The sequence below is a fragment of the Lonchura striata genome, chromosome 4 (genome assembly GCF_050655825.1).
Source record: "Lonchura striata isolate lonStrDom1 chromosome 4, ASM5065582v1, whole genome shotgun sequence".
Lineage (NCBI taxonomy): Eukaryota > Metazoa > Chordata > Aves > Passeriformes > Estrildidae > Lonchura > Lonchura striata.
Window position 1 is genome coordinate 68604403 of NC_140706.1, and position 6183 is coordinate 68610585.

General features: G+C 42.9%; 1 protein-coding gene across 2 annotated transcripts in view; it reads right to left on the minus strand.

Moving 5' to 3' along the window:
* The window catches only part of LOC110484356 (bifunctional heparan sulfate N-deacetylase/N-sulfotransferase 3), a 51718-nt gene extending 45825 nt beyond the window's left edge, over positions 1–5893 (minus strand). The window contains exons 1-2 of one of the 2 annotated variants that reach the window (XM_021554945.3): positions 5704–5861; positions 440–485 (exon numbers count right to left, since the gene is read on the minus strand). The gene's annotated coding sequence lies outside the window, so the exon portion shown is untranslated. Of the gene's footprint in view, positions 1–439; positions 486–5703 lie in introns of both variants that reach the window. The other variant, XM_021554944.3, reaches the window with a different exon arrangement.
* Positions 5894–6183: the final 290 nt, after the last annotated feature.

The window sequence follows — 6183 nt, forward strand, 5'->3', positions numbered from 1 at the left end:
AAAGAAAGTAATAAATCAAAAATTAAACCTAACAGGCAGATCACCTAAGGATATACTTATGTTCTACCTTGTACTTAAGGAAAGAGTAATTGTTCAAGCCAGCAGTACAACTGCTGTCAAAACTCCCTAGTAAAACAAGTGGATGGTGTGACAAACATAAAATAATGATCATAAATCATAAACAAAGGTTCAAAGCAGATTTTGAAAAATATTAAGTGTGTCAAAATCTAGAACATGCCATGGTCACTACAGTGTACTTTGCACCCAGGTCCATTTGGAAATGGAATTAGGATAAGGTGTGGCATTAACATGGTCATTTCCCAAATGAGAGCTTAATCCTTCCATTCCTGGTTGGGTTTTTTATCCTATATTGTAAGCAAACTCGTCTTTCACTTCAGATGTTCAAAAAAGCTAAAAAATATGATGCACTTAACAGTACCTATGTAATGTCCACAGATGTAATTAAATCCTGAAGACAGATCTTCCTAGTGCCATGATGAGCATAAAGCAAAAATAAATGAGAAAAATCAGATGAGGCGTAAAAAGAAACTCCAAGTCATTCTGTTCATCAAAACTGCAAAAGTCAGCATGAAGAGCAAGTGTACATGAGCTGTCTCATTCATAGTTAAGATTCATAGCAAGATTCCTTCTGTCTGGATAGATTCTACTCTGGATAGATTTTACTCTCCTCATCTTCTACTCACAGATAACTGTTTATCAACCCCTTCTCTTCTGGGAAGACTTAAACCCAGCCTTGAACCTTACCTGCAGCTGCACAAAGTCCTGCTCAAAGCTTTTGGGTAGGAGACCTACCTTTCACCCAGGCTCACTAATTAGTGTTATACTAAAATAAAGATAACCCCAGCTTCCCAGTTTCTATCTGCAAAAAACCTGAAGAATGCATGAAGACTAAGTAACAATATGGAAGTACCTTTATAAGACCTCAACATTCTTAAACATTGAAATGTTCAATCCTTGCCATACTAGCTTCAAGAATATCAGTCTGGATGGCATAACAGAGATATTTAACACGGTAACAAGTCAGGTGACAAAGAGAAATTCCACCCTGAATGAGTTAACACCAGGGAGAGGTTTCCAGACAGATAATTTCTCATTACACACACGAAGGGTTCTCTTCATTTTGCATTTCCAATTCAGCTGCCTGAATGCCAAGAAACACATCATTTTAGTGCCTAAAATTAACACTGACTGCATTCTGTAGAAAAGCTGTACACACATTTACTTCTCTTTGATAACCACAGATCTGGTTGGTCTAGATACAGAAAAAATGAAAATTGACACTAACTTAAGCTCACAGCAAGGAAGGGCTGATGAGACAGAGCTGTTTGAACTGGGTATTACACAAGGGTTACAACCCAAGAAACATTTGCAGCAAGGACACAGCTCCTAATGCCATTCCATACAGAGGAAAATCTGGAGCCAGCCCAGAAAGCTGTGTTTTCTTCAAGAAAAGCCCTGTCACTGTATCATCAGTTCCTAATTGCAGGTACCCCCTGGGGCTACAGAGTGCAGCTGTAAGGAGGAGTGGCTGGAACTGTCAAGACAGATGTGAGGTTCGACTGTGAGGAATGAGGAATTCTCCGAGGCAGCAGGACACAGCCAGACTTGGCACACTGCCTGCTGAAGACAGGAAGTGGGATGGAACAGAGCAAGGCACAAGGTTTACATGCAGGCTCTCTTGCATCGGCTTGAGGCTTAGGTAATTTTCACTTGCTTAAGGACTGCTTTGCAATACAGGAGTTCAAAAGAACATAGAAAGAAGAGAACAAACATTTTCAAAGAGAACATATATTTTACAATATCAACAGTCTCAAAGCCTTGACAAGGTACAGTTGCTTTTCTTGAGGGACAGCAGCATTTTCCCCTGAGCAGTAGTACTTGCTGGATACTCCAGTGCTGTATTACAGCAGCATGCTACAACAACTCAGAATGTGCCCCCTTGAGAGTGACATGCTTGGGATGTGCCACACACCACACATTGTGGGATCTATGGAGATCAAGACAGTGACCTTTATCACATCTCTAGATATGGCTTCAGGGAAGATGGCCCTTGCTTGCTATCATTTCCTACAGTACAACCAAATAAAAAGCGTAATTCTCAATGTAACTGCAGTGAGTACATAAGTTGTGAGAGGACAGCTTACAGAATAGGACAGTACTTGAGGAGTCTTACTTTCATGATGGAAGAATGCAATACTTTACCAAAGAAAGGAAAAGTCATGATAGCTTCAACATCAATAAAAAACACCCAAGTATAAGAAAAATGCTCAAAGGAAAAAACCAGAAAGAGTCTAGAAGTCTTCACAAGAGTTCAAGCTTTTTAGTATTGTTTCAGTAATAAAACATCAAAAACATCCATAGTTATCATCACCAGCCTCAGCTCTTTTTGATTTCTACAGTCATGTGGAATTCTGTGACAGAGGAATATGGTCCCATCCTGTATGTCAAAGCACTTGAAAACAGGTGTCAGATATTATATTAATCCAAAGTTCCGTAAAGCTGATGGTGCAATAAATTTTACCTATAAAATGATTTGTGTGGTATTTTGCCATGATTTGAAGTAATAAAATTTCCCTGTTTGTTCTTCTATCTAGAACTTTATTGCTTTAGAAGAACCTGCATTTGATCTCCTATTTTGCATTTTCATGCCACTGTGTTAAAATTCAGATCAGGACCTTTTACCTCTGCTGCTCAAAGTAGGAGGTATCAAAATGCTCCCTTTAAGGTGAAAATTAGCATCTTTGAATATTCAGAATTTGCTTTTTAACTTACAGACTCACTATGGAGAAGATCTTGCTGAGAGAAAGCTGAGTCATGGAAGCAAGTTTTGCATTTTGTTATGAACACAGACAGCAAGGCTGAATGTTCTTGTCATCTGCAGCAGAAGTGGTTTCTGCATCCCAGAACCAGCTCATGTGAAAATCTTGCTGGTACAGGAGAGAAGTATCACCTTATTAAGCAGAAGAGTTACCATTCTGAACACACTGCTGGGCACTCACAATTACAGGCATCTGCAGGCAACCAGCATGAAACAGATGCATTTGAATAGAGATCTTCAATTTGGATTGGTTTGGGGAGGGATTATCATTTGTTATGCTTGTTCTGCTTCAGGTTTTTTAAATTCACTAACAAAGTAGTACTGATAGAACAAATATTGTGAGGAACCCCAAAGACCCAAAGCACACCATAAGTGAGTTCCTACCACTTGCAGCTTTCTTTAGTTTGTTGTTTTATTGCTGAGCATAAATGAACAAATTCTTGGCTTCTGTAAATCATTTCCCCCTAATAACCCCAATGGAAACTCTTCCAGGAGACAACACAGGCTTGGAACACAGCCTACTAAATTCTTCACCGGGGTTCTCAATCCAGTAAAAACAAATGCTCAAGTAAGAAACTGCACAGGCACATAAAACTGCACAGAATTAAAAAAAAAAAAAATACTATTGATGTTGAATCATGAGTATCAACACAAATTTAAAACTACAAGAAACTTTTTTCTGCTCTCTTAATATCAAGATTAAAGCAATGGGATCAACTAAAATGCCCATAAATAAGTGAGAAATAGTTCTCAAATCAAATTTATCAAAGCCCAGCAAGAAAACTCTAGTTTAGTCTTATCTCAGGCCTATGCTAGGGCCTTGATTAGAAACAATAAAGTTGGGTCATACTTACAGGTAAAAAACACACTCTTAGAGGGTAACAAAAATCCTTTTCACCAAGAAATACTAAAACAGAGCTAGTTCTGGATTGAGTAGTCATCAGTATTATTCAGGTATACTACATTTATCTGGAGACATATTTTTAATAACTTTTTTCTAATAATCCCCATCACTATATTCTCATTCTGTTCTTTACCAGCTATCACATACTATCACAGTGCTGGTGACATGCTGGTGATGTATTACATGAAGGATGAGTTTTAAATGAAGAGCAGAAAAAAAGGAGGCATATTGTTTAGTATGCTACTATAGACATTTAAATCTCCACTGATTAGAATGCTGCTTAGCTGCTTTGAACATAAACGTCTGCTCTGACCAGTCACTATGAAATATGACTTCAAAGGAAATATTCTCAAGTCATTTTAGTGTTACTAAAACAGAAATCTTTGGATATACAAAGGACCTGGTAGGAAGCAGTAAAGTACAACCAAACACAACCAAACCTGGGGTGAACAGCAGGGCTGATTTTTATATCAGTTATGAAAATACCAAAGTAGTCTCCAAACACTGAGTACCCTTACTTACAGCATTATTTTACTGACTAAAATATTCAAGCATTAACAGCTCAAATAAGTAAATCCAGGCTGAGAATAAGACCTTACAATTGCATATTAAAAAGACACTTTCAACTTGTAAAAATGGTGATATGATATGAGACATAAGCTGTCAAGGGAAGTCTTTGGGACCCTTTAGTATCCCATAACAAACCCTGAAATGTGTGATTATTGAAAGGCATACATTCCCTCATAGCTGTTAGAAAAAAAAGGAATGGTTCAGACAGTACAGCAATTCTGGTGGACAGAAATTCTTTTCCAAGTCCTTGAGGCAAGCAGTTCCTAGTTTCTACTGTACCTGTGATACCCTTAGCTCCATGCTGCATTGCCCAACACAGTGCTAGAGACCCTTACAGGATAGGGATTCAAGCATTACAGTTTGTCAAGAAAAAAATATCTATAAAGATTAAATATACAATGTTTAAAAATAGCTTAAAAGAAGGTTTTAAAGACTTCAGCAGAACAGAGAAGTTTGGTTTAGTCTTCAAATTACTCTTTACCTTCATACAATACTTTCTACAGACAGATCTTTAAGCTCTTGACATCACATAATTTTTCTGAGATAAACCCTGTTATTTTTCAGCAATTGCAAAAACATCACTATTTAAAGAGTAAATGATTTGCTCAAGGTCTCTGAGATAAATGTCCAGCACACTGTCTGGTCCACGCCTATACCATTACCTCCCCTCTCTTTTCTCCCCCAGCTGCCAAGTTTAAAGAGTTAATACGGCAGAGATCAGCACCATTTCTTCCGAGACACCTGACTGGGGATGCTGACAGTGAGAGAAACCCATTTCTTTCACTTACCATTCTATTAGGAAAAGAAAACCTCACCACACTAAAACCTGAAGCAATTATCCAGCACATCAGGCATCGACTTGAATAAGTTACAAGCTTTCTGCCATTTCCCGAGGGTTGCACATGACAGCTGAACCGAGCAGCAGCACACATCAATTTCTGACAGGATTTGGGGAATCCGAGGAGCTATAACCACCTGAAGTTATGAATAATTACTGCACTAGGCTGACTAATTTTGTCCCCCAGCAGAGCCATAACCAATTCCCGCAAACACTAGAGGGCAACAGCGTCGCGCAGAACAACTCCGCGAGGGGAGCGAGGGAAAAGCCCAGCCACTGAAGGGCTGGTGCGGGGATCGCGCCAGGCAGATGCTGAGTGCGCCGGGAAACAAGAAAAACAAACCCAAATCCCAAGAAACCCCACAGAACAACCCCGCAAACCTCCGCAGCGGGAGCCTCGGTCGCGGGCAGCCGCCCCGTCCCGCCGCGACCCCGGCGCGGGCGGTGCCCGCAGCGGAGCGGGAGCCCGCGGGCGGCTCGGGCACAACTTTGCCGGGGCCGGCGAGCGCGGAGCTGCGCGGCTCCGCCGGCACCGCTCGCCCCGCTCGTTACCTCCGGGCGCGCTCCGCCGACATGGCCCCGCGAGGCGCCTCCGATCCCGCTGCCGCCTGTGCCCTCCGCAGAGCCCGCTCCCGGAGAGGCGCCGACACCCGGCGGGCGAGGAGCCGCCCGGGGCGCGGAGGTGCGGCGAGGCTGCCGCCGGGGGTGCAGCAGCGCCCGGCAGCCTCGCCGCGCCCTCCCGGAGGAGGAGCCGCGCTCGCCGGCGAGGGGCGGGCGGGGGCTCCGCCGCGCCGCCTCCCACATCGCCCGCCCTCCTCCGGGGCTCGGCCGGGCCGGGGGCGGCCGCGGCCCCGCGCCCTCAGGCTGCTCCCGCCCTCCGCCACCCGCCGGGGCCGCCCCTCACGGCACCTGCGGCGCACCGCTCCCACACCGGGTCGGCGCTGCCTCAGTTGAGGGATTCTTAGTCCCTATCTTAAATAAAGTATAATTTTTAATTTTTTTTTTTTTCCCACTCCTCCGAAACCAATTTAG